We start from the raw sequence: 18,766 nt of genomic DNA, 5'->3' as shown, positions 1-18,766 counted from the left end.
GCACAGCTCATCTGGCCAGTTAAAGGATGTCTGCAGGGACAAATCACTCTACCCCACACATGCAGTACTTTGCCACTTATGACCCAATGATCGGAGTCTCCAGAAGTTGAGATTTGATATGACCAAGCCAGAAGAACCTTTGGCCCCTTCAGTGATCTTTCTCGAGACCCTGGAGTTTGGAGAAGCCACCATGTGCCTGCTGTGCCTGAGCAAATGAAGACAAATGGGCAGCCACGAATTCCTGCCCACACCAGATGCCCCAAGCCCTGCTCTGGGTCTGCAGGCAGCCTCTCAGAGGTGACACAGATGTCACCTCTCTATCTTGTTTCTGCTGTCAACAACTTCAAACCCCTCACAGGTGTGGGTGGGAGTGCTACAAAGACAAGGTGATGTTGTTTCCCATCTCCCTTACCCACCCTGGGCAGCGCCAGTGATGTGCAGCGCATGCCTGAGGACTCCCTGTTCTCATCAGGGACACAGTGGAGGTTGTTTAGGAGCAAAATGAACTCACCTCAGTCTTGCCTCTGGTCTCTGCAGTAATTAGTTGTGCCCTGGAGGAATCCAGTGCCAAAAATCATACATCTGAAGAGTTCCTTTTATTTTGAATTAATTTTCAGATATTTTAATTGTCTCCTTCAGCAGACTTCAATGACATCTATCTTTTAAAAATGTCTTAATTAAAAGCCAGGCTTTCAGAACTTTGAAGGATACCAGCAGAAGTGTCACGGGGCAGATGAACAGACTCTTACCCCACCAGACACCAAGGGGGTTGAAGAAAAGGAGTTAAGCTCTCTGGCCCACAAAAAGTCTGCCTGTACCAATTTTTTTAATTCTTGGGATCTGAAACATTTAATAATGTAGCTCCAGACCAATGCAGAAACAGCACATATAATACCTGTGATTAAAAACACGCCAATTTGTGCCTGGAAAACATTACTGAATGTGTTCCCTGCCTTCTGCTTGCAGCAGGCATTGAATGACATTCCACAAATAGCCAGGCAACAGGATCAGAGGTTGGTGTGAAGACCTCTGCAGGGTCTGCAAGGAGAAAGAAAACAAATTACTGTCTCTGCTGCGTATACCTGTCCTCTCTGTTGGATGGGGCTCCCCAGAGGAGCACAGTGAGTGCTGATCTCGCTCAACTCCAACCCTCAGCCTGCCATGTGTGGAGCCACAAGTGGGGATTCCTGCAGGGTGCTGGACCTGCTGTCTGCTCAGCTGGAAATCACATTTCTGGAGGAGCTACTTGTCCTTCAAAAAACCACCAATCCCTCACATGACTTCATGCCTTGAAGGACCTGCCTGAAGGGGCTGGTGCTTGTTATCCCAAGGGCCACTCTGCTCCTGAAATAGGCCAGCACAAACAGATTGAGATCAGGGACCAGGAAAGAGGCTGAGTGTTAGGGCTGGAAGAGATTTCTGGGACCAGAGGAGGCATTTGAGAGCAACTCCACAAGCTCGCATTAGTAAGCACCAACACACACCAAATAAGTCAGGAGCTTCTTTTCTAAAATAAGCACCCACTACATGTACTGCTCCCTGACCACAAATCCTCTCCTGCTAGGGTGAGAGCCACCCTCCACCTGGCACGGGTAGGTTTTATAAGCCTGGACTGGTGACTAGGGCCATCTGCAATCCCAGTTTTACCTGCCTTAAGTACCTGCTAGTGTTACAACTCCTGACCCTGCAGTATGTGGAGCAGCCACACAGTTTGTCTTTCCTGGCTTGGGTCAAAAAGGATGCAGAGTACATTTTTCTCGGGGCCAGCTGTAACTTATGCACCTTCTGTGATTTTTTTTTCTCGCTACTTCTGACATTTTGGTGTGTTAGCTTTGTTCTACACTACTACAACTCCTCCTCTCAACTGTGGGAAAGAAGGGCTGGGTGGTGAAAAGCCTTCATGAAAGATCACAGACAAAACAGAATGGTAAGAAGGGCAGCAGCACAGCCAGGCTCTCTTCTCAGATGTTGGGTTGCTTGTCAGGACAGGACCAAAGCAAAGTCCAAAAGTGGTTTTGGGACAGGGACATGCAGCCCACAGTTGTACCATATCTCAGATACGTGATCTGACACAGGCAGGAGCCATCCTCCTGGACTCAGCCTCTAGGAAAACACCTCACACTAGGAGAAAACTTAGTCCCAGCTGTCTAAGCTAAACCTTGTTAGTAATAGGAAGGCTGCTGACTTCCTGGGAGCTCCCCAAACTTGGCATCTGTGTGGTCCCACAGAGCAGGCTGCGAGGCACGGGTCAGCTATGCTTCTTAGCATCTTCATCAGGTACCACATGACACAGATTCTGAATACTAAATAAATCATGTCTTTCATAAGCATTTATTGCTCATTAGTTTGGACACCAAGCTAATGAATGACTCATTTGTCTTCCAAATCCCTAATGACCATTAATTAAAGAATTAACCCAGCTTGCTGAGAAATGGAAGAAATCAACCAACAATTATTCACAGATATATACAAAAATTCACGTCTATTTTTAAGATTCCAGGATGCTTTGTCAGGGAATTGCAATCACTCACCAAAGTGCTGTTCTTTAATTTTCGGTTGGAAAGCTCCAGAGCATTTCTCCTGGCAATTGCTAAGTGGCTGAATGATTGCTCCCCATTGACAAACGAGGGGCTGGCAGGTCGCAGGTGGTTATGTGCATTCATATAAAGCAGCACAATGCCAGCCAGTGCTGCTTAGATGTGTGCATCACCTTTTCATAACAACGAAGAAAAATACCTCCAAAGGTTTCAAGTGTTTTGCTTATTAAGCAGTTGACTGGTTGCTCCAGCCTGGCAAGTGACACGGTGAAAGGTACCAGGTGTTGCTGCTTTCTGGTGTGCTGGAGCTGCCCACCTTGCTTTTGGACTAACAGATTAGTGAGGGGCACAGTTAGAAGATGAAGATTTTGGTGGCTTAAATATTTTTAGGTACCCATTTTGCGACGTGTTCTTGTCGACTCAAGACCCCTCCTGTTACAGAGCAGCTATTTCTATTTACTCTGAAAACAACAGAAAAAATACTTGACTGACCACTTGAGACAGAAACTTGAGTTTCCATGGAGGCAGACAGGGGGCTTGGTGAAATTGGGCATCAGGTGAGGAAGCATTAGGAAGCATTTTTTTGCGTTTCCTTTGAAGCTGCTGCTCACCAGTGAATACTTGTGTTCAACAACACAGTGAATAATCCCCCGGTCACTTCATCCATCACCTTCAAGAGATCACAACTTCTAGCTCATCTGCCTCGCAGTCATTTATTTTCCCAGAGGAAAAGTCCCAATCTGTTTAGTGTTTGTCATATGGAAACTCTTGCATGCCCTTGGTCATCCCTTACCCTTCTCTGTATCTCTCCTGATGGATGAATGACACTGTTGGCTTCACTGGAATTAGCAGAAGCATGAAGTTGGGATTGCAGTTGAAAGTTTGTTGGTTTCATGTGTGGGTTTTAATTTTTTCAAGCCACATGAACTCTCATAATTTCAGTGACACTGGGCTGGATGAGAAAAAGTGCTGGTTGGATCACTACAGGCTACAAAAACACAGCCTTTGCATGATCCAGGTAACTCAGTTATCTGGATCACTCGGTGGCTTGCAAGATCTCAGTATTAGATGATGCAGTAGCCAATATATGCCTGTGAACTTCACAATGCTCATTTAATTTATACCCTGTAATTTACATACTCAAGTGTTGGCTGTACACATCTGCTGATGGGTGGAAATGAGACTTCATATTGCCAAAACAAAGCATTCCAAAATCAGGTTAGACGCCATCCTGCCTCCAGAAAACACATTCAGGGGGAATGTTCTTCTGGGAGAGAGTTTTTTAATCTGTGATTTCCAGACCTGTGAGGTCTGCTGAGCTCACGTTTCCAGGATTTTTGGATGAGCTGCCCTCTTTGCCAGCGTCTCAGCACCTAAGACGAGGGTATTGCTGCAGAACCTCCTCTGCAGCCACGCCCCCAGTGTCTGCCTCTGCCTTGCCCACACCCGCCTGTGGCAGGCATGGGCAGGCATCATGGCAGTGGACGTTTTGTGTTGTCTGAGGTGGGACTGTCACCGTAAAATTTTTTAAAACCACCCCAAAAATGCAAATTAAACCACATTTTTAACCTCCCCTATTTAAGCCACCCCTGAATGCTCAAGATCTCTGTATGTTTGATGGACTGGAAAAAAACCATTTCCCAACTAGCCCTGCCTAATTATAGCCTTATTAACAGGAGAATCGACTGTACTGAGCCACTGGCAAAACTAGGCTGCCACAAAGGAAAAACTGGGAAAGGCCATAGATTTTATGACCTGTGACACTTCCAGGCTGGAACATCTGTGGCAGGTCCCATGAAGGACCCGTCCAGATATCAGGAGTGGGCATACACAAATATGCTGGAGCGTGTATTTCTGATTTTCCACCTGGGATAATTGGCAGTAGGTGATGCCAGCCCCAGCTGTCCCCCACCCAGTGCTCACCCCCAAGGCTCAGCAGACACACCTGGCCTGCATGGGCACACCTCTGGTCTTGCAGCAGGTCACCTTGGTGGCAGCTCCAGCAGCTTTGAACTGACAAGATGGGACAAAACAATCACCATGAAGCTGGACTGAAAAACAAAAACCACAGGGTTTGGTGCTTCAGAATGATGTGATGGAGTAGCAAAATACCTTGGACTCTGAGTCTGCAAATCCTGGGTGCAAAATGAAAGTGGAAATCACCAGCTGGGGAGTATACAAAATACATACATGATCAAAAGCAGGCTGGGCTCGCCCAGGACCCAAACACCTCCATGCTTCAATGGCCATTGCAGCTAGAAGCCCTCTGATTTATTTTTTTTTTAATAAACTGGTGTGTAAGCAGAAGGAAAGGCCTGGTGCAGAGACTAATTTTTAATTGATTAATTGACTAATTGCCTTTCATTATTTTTTTCCCTCCTGGCCATCTCCCAGGCACACACCAGTGCAACCCAAACTGCTGGCAGAAGCAAGACAAGAGCAAACACAAGCGTTGAAGGTGGGTGTTTGGCAGCAGAGCTGGGCGCCTGCTCCATGTTCATCACTGCTGGGAGGACAGCAAGGAGCCAGAAAGTTTCATCATGTCCGAAAGAAACGAGCAGAGTAATGAAAGACTGCTCAGACAGTGCTGCAGGGTGCCGAGGGTAATAAATCAACCAGAAAGAGAGTCAAAACAAACAGGAGCAAAAACCCATTTTTGTGCCGAATTTTGAGCTTGCTTTGTTTAAGTTTGGAAGCATTTGGTGAGGGCAAGTCTTTGCTTTTGTATAAAATATTTGCAGTAAAATTCCAGTTTCCCTCCAGGCTCTTTTGTTTAAATCCAGAATGATTTTTTTTTTTTTTTTAATATCAAGAATGATCCTTCCACAAAAGATTTTGTAAGTGGTACATCTACAGAAATAATATTTTAAATAGGATTACTTTTTGTCCAAGTTGCTTTTTAAAATAAAACCTCATGTTTATTTAAATGTGCAATTTGAAAAAACTTTGACCAAAATCCTCTTAGCAGAAACCTTGGCCACAGCATAATGAAGGGGATTTTTGTTCTTGATTACAATGAGGACCAAGATTAATCACAACATGATTTTGAGAAACAGCTGGATTTTTGGCTAGGGGGGAGGGAGTTTAAAAATAAAGTTGGCATAAAGATGAAAAAAAAGACTTAGACATTATGTTTAGCTAATTAGCTAATTATCCTGTCCTAGCAGTCTGCACAAAATGAAACAAGCACTCTTAAACAAGCATCAAATTCCTGCAAATTTCCAAAACATGTTTTGGAAGCTATTTTGCTCTCTGATTCCTTCACTGAATTTCTCTTCTTTCCTCAGCCCAGCCAGTGATGGATTAAATCCCCTCAGTTCACTCTGGGGGGTGAAGTGCAGGTATGGACCTGCCCTGGTGGAGCTTCCCAAGCCTGAGAGCAAACCTGGCAGCTGTCAAGAGGGACATCCTGGTGCTCAGCAGCTCCTCTCCTGCACTCACACACCCCAAATTGCGCAAATAAGAACTATTTTACCCCCCCTTTCACCTGTTGGGAAACATGCAGACCAACCCTTTGCTCTTAGGGCAGAGGAGGGGTATTTTTACATTTATAATCAAAGCTGTATTCTGATGTGTTAGTTTTAGGTCAGAAATGAGGACCCTCCCATGCCAGACGCTTAGCAAGCACTAACTAAAAAGAGATTTCCAGCCCAAGACCAGAGACAGCTACAGATAACCAGGGTGAAAACAAGCACCCACCACTCAGTGGTGGCAGTGTGAGGTTAGTGGTTGGACTTGGTGATCTTAGAGCTCTTTTTTTCCAAGTTAATGATTCAATGATTCTGTGACCTTGGGTCACCACCATGTGATAATTTTGGAGTGGGACCATCTGAAGAAGGAACCACCGAAGAACATGAAGGAACAGGGAGATTTACAGAGGGGAAGAGACGGCCACTGACATCCGAGAAAGGATCTCCATGGTGGCTCATGAAGCTGCATTTGTGTGGAGAGGAGGAACGTGGGTGTAGGGGAACCTGGAGGAAAGATGTAACACTGGCTGATGATGGAGAGGTGGTAGCTTGTAGCTGCTGTACAGAAATAGCATGTAGGACATAGGCATAGCCTGGATGCAAAGGGCATATCCAGTGGGATATGTCAAAAAGACAGGCTGTGGCTGTGATTTGGGAGAGCAACACTGGACCCTGAGCCGGCAACATTCTCTGAACTGAAGTTTGCAGATGAGAAAACCTGAAGAGAAGTAGAAGGGATACAAAGGCAAGGCTGTGTGGAGCTCTGACATAAATATGGAATGACAGCAAGGATGGTCCAGAAGGGATGGCCCCACCCCTTTACCACTGGTACATGGGAGCACTGTCCTTCCCCGAAGACTTGTGAGGAGCAGGTGGATCTGCCGTGCCAGCAGGGCTCAGGAGGGAGAGGAGCCAGGGCTGCAGGAACACTGGGCATTCAGCCCTCAACAAGGCTCAGAAGAACCCCGCTGACCTGCTTGGACCTTACTGCACCCACTGCAATATTTCAGGAAAAGGAAAGAATCTCAGGGAAAGTTATAAAAAGATTAAATCTTAGAGCTAGTCCAATAACCTCAGGCACGCTACTACAGCTGAGGCAATCATGATCCCTTCAGAGACATGCTACCACATGGGATTTACACACCCAGAGCATCATTTTAAGCCCAGCTGCTGCATCAACAGCTGTGCTCAGGGGCTTTGCTCCACTGCACTCTTAAGGAAAAGGCAACCCGTCCCACATCAGCTTGCACATAGGTCTGGTGAGACCAAACCATTCCCTGTCCAAAGCCCTCTGACTCTCAGCAACCTCCAAGCAAAAGCAAAGCAGCAAACACCCTGGGCAGCAATTAAACCTGTTCAATTTGATTTGTTTCAATGTTGCGAACAGCTCTAACACTGTGGTGCCCCAGCAGCAGGGGACTCTGCTCAGTGGCAGGTGTCAGGACATGCACCCAGCTGCCACAGACACCAGGGATCCCCTGAGACAGGAGGATCAGGAAGGGATGAGAAGGTGCAGCATGGACCTGCCAGACAGCCCATGTCCCAGCCGTGTCCTTGCAGGAGATACAACAATACGGGTTTTTCCTGGCATCAGGAAGCACTGGTTACTCCTAACAGATGTCTGTCCTCACCCAATGATACAGAAAAATGTTGAGACACCCTGTTTCTTCCACCACCAACATGCAGAGCATCCCAAATGAGGGTGGAAGCTCTCTGATCTGAAGACCCTTTATTTTATTTCTGCTGCCTTTGCCCTTCAGCTGCAAGTCCTGACCAATTCTTCCATCTTCCTCTACCAGGACAGTTATTTTGGTCTGCAGTTGTACAAAATGTCATACAGTAGGTATCACCACGTACTTCCTGGGTACAATTTGGGGTTTTCGGAGCTTGCAGCCTTCTCTGGAAAAACTACCATTTTGACAATGTTCTCCCCAAACTCCTGCACTGAGAGTCTCCTGGATTAGTGTGGAGTGTCAAAATGAATATATCAGGCCAACGCCTTCTACCCATGCCTATTAGATCAAGTCTGGCCTGCATAGTAAAAGCGAGTCTGATGGGCATGATGCCTTCGTTGAATGTAATAAAGAGTGATAAAGTAACCTCGCTGGAGTAAAATTAAGAGGGCAGAGCTAACTGCAGTGGAGCAGGATATTATCATCAACAACCATGTGCCTTTGCCAAAGGTCTGTCTGAAATGGGCAGTAAAAACCACGCAGCAGGATTGGGCTCTTGTGAGCGTGTCTGCCAACACGAAGCTGGTGAGGAAAGGCATCCTGTCACCTGAGCTGCTGGGGACAAAGTGGGACACACCTCTGCCCACTGGCAGCAGGAAGGAGAGTGGCCAGGGACAGTAGTCTCTCCTCCCTGTACAGCTTAAACCTCTGGTCTGTTTATCAACCAGCACCCTTCTGGTCATCCACACCAATAAATCAACACCCTCTGATTTTATGAGGCCAATTCCTCACATCTAATCCACCATACACCTCAGTAAAGAGTTGTAACAATTTCCTTAAAACATCAATTCATTGGACTCCAGAACAAAACTCTTCTTGTTCAGCATAGAAAGGATGTGGACCTGCTGGAGTGAGTCCAGAGGAAGCCACAAAAACGCTCAAAGGGCTGGACATCTCTGCTATGGAGACAGGCTGAGAAAGTTAGGGTTGTTCAGCTTGGAGAAGAGAAGGTTACAGAGAGAACTTTGAGCAACTTCCAGTACCTAAATGGGCTACAAGAAAGCTGGAGAGGGACTTTTTACAAGGCCTTGTAGTGATAGGACAGGGGGTAATGGCTTTAAACTGAAAGAGGGCAGGTTTGTGTTAGATATCAGGGAAAAATTCTTTGCTGTGATGGTGATGAGGCACTGGAACAGGTTGCCCAGAGAAGCTGTGGATGCCCCATCCCTGCAAGTGTTCAAGACCAGGTTGGATCGGGCTTTGAACAACCTGGTCTAGTGGAAAGTGTCCCTGCCCAGGGCAGGGGGGTTGGAACTGGATGGTCCTTAATGTCCCTTCCAACCCAAACCATTCTGTGATTCTATGATTCCCAGAGACATTTCAATCCTCAATGAACTCTCTTCAGACCTATATTTTCCTGTAACAAATCTTAGAAATACTCTCCAGAACAGTCATTCTTGCTCTGGTTTCTCCTTGGACCTGTGTTTTGAGAATCCCTGTTTAAAATCCTGTCTCAGAGGTTTGACTTGCGTGTGGTGAGCCGTGCCCAGGAGCACTTCACTAATTGCTGTATGACCAATGGTCCTGGTAGTACATCACAGTTTCAACACCCTTGGCTCAGGTGCAAACAGAATTTCATAAGAGTCTTATGATTTTAACAGCACATTGCTGAAGTGGGGAGGAGACGGGTAATTCTTCGGCTGCAGAGTCTCCAAGCTGTAAGACATTGCTCTCTTCATGCTCAGTGTGAAGAACTACATCAGTATTGAAGGCTTGTCTTGAGAGGCTCCTCACCCCACTGTCAGTGTGTGACCCCAGCTACTTGTTTTTGAACTACTGAGTCTTTGCAAAAAATTATCCCTGATGGATACCCCAAACTTCCCAAAGCTTCGCGCGCTGCTGTCAGATGTAAGCAGATTTGACTGTTATTGTATGAAACAAGATACTAATAGCTAATAGGCAATTTATTTGGTGCTGTCAGCTTCATGATTATCCACCTCAGAGACATGGCCTGAGAAAACGTGAATAAAATGTATGGGCCAGATCCTCATGCCTGCAAATCTGCCTCATTATCTCTATTTGCGCATGGGAGATTTTCACAATCTGACACTTAATTCATGTGAAGGACCAATGTCAGCCACTGGCAAAGAAGCAGTTCATCAAAAACAGGAAGTTTGCCATAAAACACTTGGTGCACAAGGTGGGAGTTAAGTGTAGAGGCAAGAAGGTTCAGAAATTATAAACTAAGCCTAATTTCCCATCCATATTGAAGAGCAACTCTCCTAGGGGTAGCACTGAGTGTAAGAGCAAGTCTGTGATTGAGCGGCTTTTGACATGTGTAATGTTGGGGTTTTTTATCAAACTCGGGTGAGGGAAAAGCTGGGCATGCAGACACATGACCTGTGCTTGCTCAGGTCTTCCCAAACTGGTGCTGCATTGTGGAGAGGACAGGGTGGGGACCTCAACACATTTTGGGTCCCTTGAATACTGACGTACTTGAGGTTCCTCAGAGATGGAGGTCTGGTGGCCTGCTCTCACACAAAGTCCCCCAGTGACAAAACCAGTCAAAAATTAGTGGCCAACCCTCACAATAACAAGGTATGTAATGGGTCCAGGAGTCATAAAAGACATAACACTACTGTAATCCTGCCCATCTCCTTTCCCTCCACTATAGAGTGGAACGTTCTTGCACTTGCATGCTTTGTCTTGCTGGATACAGGAAAGAGTGTTCTCCAGTGATCCACTCCAACCTGGCCCAGGACAAGAGCTGCTTTGTCACCATGCACCTACAACTAGTGTAGAAAGGTGACTTTATGGACCAGCAAGGAGTTCATCCCATTTTTCTACACCCATAGGCATTAGCTTATTACTTCACACCCCAAAATGTACGGCTTGTAAGTCTCTTTGAAGAGGTCTAAGTAACATTCATGGTATTCCATCAGAGCACCAGATTTCAGGGCTGTTCTTTTTTCCAAGCTTCCCTCGTTTGCGCTCCTGATGACAAGGGCTGGTGCAGTGCATAAAGACAATTTCATACCTGTTTATTATGGGGAAGGACACATGCATCTGTAACTGATTTGACAGGAGACAGCGTGACAGCTGTTTTACAGGATTCTCCATTGAAATAGCAAATGAGAGGCTTGCTGGCATATATGGGACATATTTATATCCTAAACAAAAGGGCAATAACGTACATAGTGACAAGCCTTGTTTGTACACAGCTTTCAGCGAGTTTGTGCCAAGCACTGGCTCCCAGCCAAGCTCGCGGCTGGTACAATCTGGCACAGCCCGTCTGACTCCAAGGCAGCTGCATCAATTTACACCAAGGAAGAAATGAGGTATAATTTTCTCAGTTACACACCAGAATTACAAGAGATGGGGGGGGGGAAGGAATGATCATCTGCAGGTAGGCTGGAGGCCAGCAGCATCTCAGCCTGCCACATGCTGGAGGGGGATAGGTCTGAGCGTGTTCGCAAGGCTGGGCCGTTGGATTTGTGTGTGTTGTGGGGGTTTGCAATAAAGGTAGAAACATTTTAGAAGCCACCCATAGCTGTCTGCATCCAGTGTGGCAAATAGCACCTAGCCCATTATTTTCAGCCTGTTTAAGTGGGAGGGTACAGTGGGAAAAACTGCACTTCCATCAAGGAAGTGCATACAGGGAAATGGAGACAGGGATCTCCTGTACCCCAGGGTCTCCAATCATTCTGCAAACAGCAATTTTCTCACACAGGGAAAAGAGATATGAAGATCACCTCCAGCCCTCACTTTGTCCCTGACCATCTGTGTAATGCCAGAGGATGCTTCAGGGAAGAGGCTGATGGCAGTAGCCTGTGGAGGCTGAAGCAGGACATTACTGATCATGCCACTGAGCTGAATTTTGGCTGAAACTAGCAAGTGTACAACCTTTGCCATACCCTTAGAGGCTTTTTTTTATCAGCAGCACACTCTCAGGAGTACAGTAAGCATTAATGCCATTTCCAGACACTAGTTCAACATGCTTTCTAGAGGTGTCCACCTTAAGCATCTTCTAAATTGATTTTCATAACTCAATGACCAAATTTAAAAATAATGTGGATGCTTAGTCCGACTCTTTAGGGAAAGCTTTGCTTCTCCGTGAGTGACTCCATAGCTCCTTGCTGCACCAGGCTGTTGTCTTGGCTTAGACATTTCACATTGTTTCATCAAAAATAGAAAGAATTATCTGTTATTGTTTATAACAATTAATTCCAGCCGTAATAAATAATGCCATGCCTGTTCTTCTACTTATCGTATAACTATACCTCATCACACCCAGCCCTGCCCAGAACTGCTGTTGAGTGTAAGGGATTTGCTGTATTTCCAGCCCAAACCCTGGTGTCAGTTCCTCACATGTAGTCAGAAAGCTGCCCAGCAGATGAGCACTGTCAGAAGGTTAGAAATTAGAGTGGCCTGATCATGGAACTTTGCTTTCGCCCTGGCCGAAAAAAAAAGCCTAACACAGGAAAACACGTAGGACATAAATCTTAGCAAGAAGCTCCCACAGATCTACGTTCATGTCTACATCACAAGTTTTATGATGATCATCTTGATGTTGGCTTGTTATGTCAAAGATAGGTATGTTAAGAGAAATGTTTGGAATGGTTTGCTTTAATTTCTCTTAAAGCAGGAACTGATATCTCATTAATTTTAATTTTAGCCTTCTAATACTAAAACCAAATTTCTTTTCAGAAAACTGAGATGACTGTGCCTCCAGCTATTAAAGGCAACAATATGGGTGTTGTATGCTAAAAACCCCAGGAACAATGGCAAAACAAGGCACCAGTGTAAACAAATGGATGAGGCAACAAAAACTGAATGAGACGTTTTCCAACATTTAATGATTACATGTCAAAGCACAATTTAAATATCACAGCACCTTATGTGTTCATGAAGAGGAAAACAAAATGACTGAGAACCCTTGGCTAAAACAGTCCTGTTCCTGGCACTGATTGATATTCTTGAATGGAAGACTTGATGGATTATGATTTTTGCAAGAGAATCATTACACGCCAGGTGCACAAATAGAGAAGTACAGCTTGTTGACACCTCTGTGCAAAATAAAGCCATTCTAGAAATTTTGATTCATTATATCTCTATTAGGAATCAATCCACCTGACCTAAATTTTGCATCATAAATCAGATTAAGAAACCCGTCTGGATCTCAGCAAAGGCTGTACGCCCTTGGTTTAAAATCACACCACTATATCCAGCATGCCATTATTATTCTAAATGCAATAATCTATACTGTATAATTTAGGTCAACTTGATTTCAGACTAGGCAAGAGCATTTCTACCTGCTCACCTGCAGAGGAATTTAATCATTTTAGGGACATTATTTGTCTTTTTGTATATGAGCTATTTGTTGGGTTTTTTAGTTTCATATTCACTCACTGGTCAAGATGTGGGGGGAAAAAATAGCACAACATTGATAAAATACTGCAGGAAGATTATAAAGCAACTTTGGAGAACCTTAAAGTAGAGCTGTATTGTTTTCTTACATGGGTAATTACAGTAAATTGGATTTACACAGCTAAGAAGAGAATCATTGATTTTTCCTGGCTGGCCACAGTGCTGAAGAGAAGCCAGGTGGGTTTGTGATACTGCCTAAAAGACTTTGACAGCTGAAAATCTTCCCCCTTGAAAGTGTGTAAGAGTGTATAGGTCTGGCTGAAAGTCAAAAGGAGTTGCATCCAAGTCTGAGATGCTTTTTAAACTATCCCCATTGGTATCAACCTGGAGTTTGGAGTGAGTTTTAAAAGGAAAGATGGTAGCACTTTCTGCATAAAATTAGACAAGTTCATTAACCATGAGGAATTTTTGTTCAACTTTGAGGAGCTGTATCGCTCGCTCCTCTTTGAGCTGCACAAGCAAACCCAGGGGTACAGCACCAGCCTTTGACGATGAAAAGGGCTACGAGCAGAAACAAAATGGGCTTTTGAAAGCTTCAAGCCCATGACAGCTGTGAGAGAGCAATAATTCAGGAAATGTCTTGGGTAAAATCAACTCGAATGACTTGATGCTTTGTTTTATCATTATGAACATAAAGAAGTTTCTTTTAGTTATCAACCAGAAATCTCAAGGGGTTCCCCAAAGATTTGCTAATAACATGCCTTGAATAGAAATGACTGCAAGTGACAATAAAATAGCAATTGAAAAGGGACATTTTGCCCACAAATGTCAGTTCTGCCACTAAAACAAGAGACTCCTTAGCTACACCTACACCGTGCTCCCACAGACTGCCTCTAATTCCAACAGGGCAAGCCTCACTCCAGACTTCCACCATAAAACAAGGATGTCAGCGCTGGCTCTCTACATTCCTATGGAAAGTTCCTGGGAAACCTTCAAATGAGGCCATTGATTGTTATAGCCCCGTGGTTTTTGGTGGTCATTTACACCTGGGTGTGTGGGAGGTGAGGAATAAAATGTGCTGTTAGTGTTGGATAGCTTTGCAGACACTTTGCCAAGGGGGAGGCACCAATGGATGGGAGCTCAGCTCTGTGGACACCTCCCTGCCTGGGGAAGCTGGTCCCCATCCAAACACTCTGCTGCCATCAGGCAGAGTGGAAGCGACAAGTGCTTTTCCATAACATTCAACACTGAGTTTGTACGGACCCATTTTCAAATGAGATGCCCCTTTTCCTGGTGAAGGAAGTATTTACACATCATGTGAATATTTTGTTATGACCTGTAGGATTTTTTGTGCCTTTAGAGAGGTTTCCCATCCCGGGCATGGCTGAGATGGCCCCAGGCTCTGATCCCAGGGCAGGACCAATCCCCATCCCCATGGATGAATAATACCCTGACCCTACCCTTGCCCCAGCAGAACCCTCTCAGCTTTGAGACAGCTCAGCATGAGCCCAGGAGAGCACAATGAAGTACTGGGGAAGATGCCAAACAAGGTGATTGTCAGCTGTGCTAGCTGGTTATATTTATACCTGCAGTGGAAATAGACTTTAAAGGGAATATAAATGTTCTTGGCTCCTTTCTCAACCATTATTTTACCTGGCTCAGTGGTGTGAAGGGACTAAATAAACACTGAAAATCTTATTTAGTTTGTATTCTGCTAAATAAGACCCTACCAACTTCCTTTTTATCTTTTTAACACAAGACAATGAATTCTCTTAAGGCTTTCCTGACTTTTTCTAAGTCCTCACACAGACTTTCTTAGCAAAGAACTAAATTATGCCTTTCTTTCAGAACATTTGGAGAAATGACAAGACTGGATAACAGGTCATCCATATCCCTTAAGTATAAATGTATTCACTGACTGTCTATGAGGAAGTTGATAAAAGCTTTAAAAATCTATAAACAGTAAGAATAACATTTCTGCCATGGGGCAACATGTGACAAACAATTACCCCTGCAATTTAGTAGCATTTTTGATCTAAATTGTTAATGGTGGAGAAGCACAACTGCCAGTGTCACACCCCTTAGGAGACCTTGAAACACCTTGGCTGAATGGCAATTCCCCTGAACTCAGTTGCACTGTTGCTGCTTCCCTGAGCACTGGGTTTAATTTTTTAATCCATTCCCAAACTCCTCCAAGTACCCAAGGTTCCATGAGGTGTGGTCTGAGGATGCTCTGGGAGCATCGTGCTGGCATCTCCTAATTCCCCTGCCAAGCACTGCGAAGTCCCATTGTGCCATGTCCCCATCACTGGCAATACCAATGTTATTTTCACAGAAAATAAAGACTTCCTCATAGACACGATTTAAATAATACAGTCTTGGCTTTTTTTAAAGGGAAAGAAACAATCCATTCAAATGTAGAATGGTTTCTTTCTCAGAATGTTTCAAAGTCATGTCACTCTATCTATTACCTAAGACAAATTACTTTGACAGCACTATCTACTCTTGACATTTGAGTTGTCTCTCTAGCCTATTATATTTTAACACAGGCAAAAAATATTGTTCAGACAGTATGGTTAGTCTAAAAGAGTAAATCTAACTGCTTTGAAATGGACTATTAGGAGATGAACTCTCAGTTTAGCTGCAGGCAGAGAATTAATCCAGTGCTTTTCTTAGTTCTTCAATGGCAATCTTTTCTTCCCTGCTAACTAAATGCTCTTTATTTGGAGGGATGTAAAAAGAGAGTGATCTTCAGAAGGAGAGGGGGCAAATTAAGCAGAAATCAGAGGGGAAAGTATCATTAAGAAATTCTGACACATGACATAATTAGAGGACATATCTGGGCTCTCCTGTTGTGGCAGAAATGGAGATGGGGTTGGATTTTTACTTCAGTCTTGAGAACAATTATGCACTCAACTTACTTAGCCTCCTGCATGCCATAAAATACAACACCTGCCTGTGCTGTTTGGGCTGGCATATTGCAAATATTCAGTTATAAAAAAGAACACCCTGGGGGATGGCTTCCCAGGGCGCAGCTGCTCCTGAGTCCTGCGGACGGGAGCACTGAGGGCTCCCAGCCCTGCTCACTCGCGTGGGCTCCAGCAGTTCATCAGGGGACAGTGCTCTGCTCAGCTCACAATGGGCTTCTGCCTGTCTTAGGGCTTCACCTTCGGCCGTGGGAGTGGTGTGAGCTTGTGCTTGGCCACATCATTCTCTTATGCATGTGGAGGTACGTGGTTTGTAATAAACAAATGGTCTCAGCTGCTTCAGAGGAATTCATTTCAATTCTTTCCCCGGGCTTCTCCTCTCCTAAGAACCTGCCTTTCCAGTGCTTGCCTTTACATCACAATTTTAATGTTTATCTACTTAATGTCTGCTATTCAACAGCTCCTTCTGTTGCCACTCGGCAGCTTCTGCAGGAGAGGACCTGGAATTAGAGCCACACACATACTTACAAAGCCCAATTAAACACCAGTATCTTGCTGCCCTCCAAGTGTGTGATGGGAGGTTTGCACAGGTCTTGAATCGACCCGGAGACATCCCAGCTGTGGAGATTTCCCACCCGGTGTGCGCTGGTGGAGCCCCGGAGAGATGGGCACTGAGAGAGGGGAGCATGACCAGGGACAGTACCAAAAGCCACCCCAAAGTGCAGATATGGGCAAGGAGCACCCTATGATGCTGAAAAGGCACCAAGCCGGAGGTGCCAGCAGCGCCTGTTGCCCGAAGCGCCCCATGTCGCTGTCGCCAGGGCTGTCCCCGGCGGCGCTGGCTGCGCAGGGACCCCCGCAGGGGCTGCGGCGGCTCCGCGGGCGGCTGTGAGCGCGGCGGGCCGGGCTCTGGAGCCGAAGGCAGCATTGCCACCCTGTGGAGAGAGGAGGAGAGCGGACAGCTGGGCTGGGGACAGCTCCCGGCAACGCCTGCCACCCCTCGGAGGCTCCCCCGGCTGGGAGGGCCGGGGTCTGTCCCCAGCGAGAGAGCACAGCTCCGCAAACGTGCTCCGGCAGCCTCTGCTTCCCCTGGTTTGCATTTCCCCGAAGGATGCCCAAAGGGATAACCCCTGAGGCTCCTGAGGATTCCGCAGATCGCTGAGGAAGAGCACGGGGTGAAGCACGGAGTCCTGACAGCTCCCCGCGACACAGGGGCAACCCATCTTCGCCCCCTGCAGCTGCCCCAGCCGGGTCTGTCCAATGACTCCAGAGTTTGCCAGGTCCCATGATGCATCCATTTGGAGCACTGCATCCAGGTCTGGGGTCCTGAGCCCAGGAAAGACATGGATCTGTTGGAGTGAAACCAGAAGAGGCCGTGAAGATGCTCTGTGCGCTGGAGCACCTCTCCTGCAAAGACAGGCTGAGAGAGTTGGGGTGTTCAGCCTGCAGAAGAGAAGGCTCCGGGGAGACCTTAGAACACCTTCCAGGACCTAAAGGGGGCTGTTATAAAAAGGGAGAGCAGCTTTTTACCCAGGCAAATAGTGTTAGGTCAAGGGGGAAAATTTTTAGAACAGATACTCAGAAGAAATTTTCAGTGTGAGGGTGCTGAGGCACAGAACAGGTTGCCCAGAGGAGTTTTGGATGCCCCATGCCTGGAAGTGTTCAAGGCCAAATCGGATGGGGCCCTGAGCAATATGATCTGGCGGGTGGGAATTGGAACAAGATGATCTTTAAGGTCCCTTCCCACCCAAACCAGTGATTCTATGAAAAAACAAACTGCAGATCAAATGCCTGAGCAGCAGCCACCTGCCAGCTGCACCAGGGCTTGCCGAAGCAGAGTCCAGAGATTCTGCACATCTCCTGTGACAAATGCCAGCGCCATTTGCCATGTGGTAAATCTGCCTTCATTCCCCTCACTCCTGGATGTTGGTGAGGTTTCAACTCTTCTGTGCTTCCCACATCGTGAGGTCACTTCTTGCTGAAACACATTTATTGTTGTGACAGCTATGCTTTGTGTAATTATCTGTTTATCAGCCACCAGCCTTCTCTTGCTAAGGAGATTGACACCTTCTTTTTTATTCATCGCGCCTGATTAGTCTTGAAGATAGATATCAGGTTAAACGAGCTTCCTGGGCCGATCAATCAGCTCCGGAGACGGCACCTCGTGTTGCTCAATGAAACTCCCCTGCTGCTCTACCTGTGTTGGGTGATTGCCTTTCCCTTCCCCCGGGACTGCAGCAAAAGGATCCAGGAGGTATTTGTTTTGCTTTTGTTAATTGAAAGGTGAAAACTCTTCTAATTAATGATCCAACTGCAGAGCCTCGTTGTGTCATTATTCCTTATTGATGAAAAAGGAATAACAGCCATCGGATAAATTAGGGCAGGCACGTTAGGACCTTCACAGTGCGCCTGAATTGCTTGTGTTGGCTCGTGAAGGACTGAGCATAAAGGGGCTCATTAAGAGTCACTTGATGACCAAAGGGATGCCCAGGATCACTGTACCCTGCTATTAGGTGTTTCTGAGTTACACGCCCTCTTGGTAAGCCAGGAGCTCTTTGTGCCCTTCCTCATGTCCTTCCAGGAGCTGACCCAGCTCTTTTGCTGGTAGGTAGGAAATTTTGACCCACCCTCCTCATTCTTCGTGTTTATAGTTATATGGTGATATATGCATCTTTTTTCTTACCCAGCATTGTCCTCTAACTCAAACAGTTGCTTCTGCACCCCCATGTCTTTGTCAGAGAGAGCACCCAAAGACAAGCACTCCTGTCTGTGCTCACCGAGCACTCCCAGCC

Source organism: Aphelocoma coerulescens, chromosome 7 (assembly GCF_041296385.1).
Source record: "Aphelocoma coerulescens isolate FSJ_1873_10779 chromosome 7, UR_Acoe_1.0, whole genome shotgun sequence".
NCBI lineage: Eukaryota > Metazoa > Chordata > Aves > Passeriformes > Corvidae > Aphelocoma > Aphelocoma coerulescens.
The sequence above is the reverse complement of the archived record's forward strand: the minus strand, read 5'-3'. Positions refer to the sequence as shown.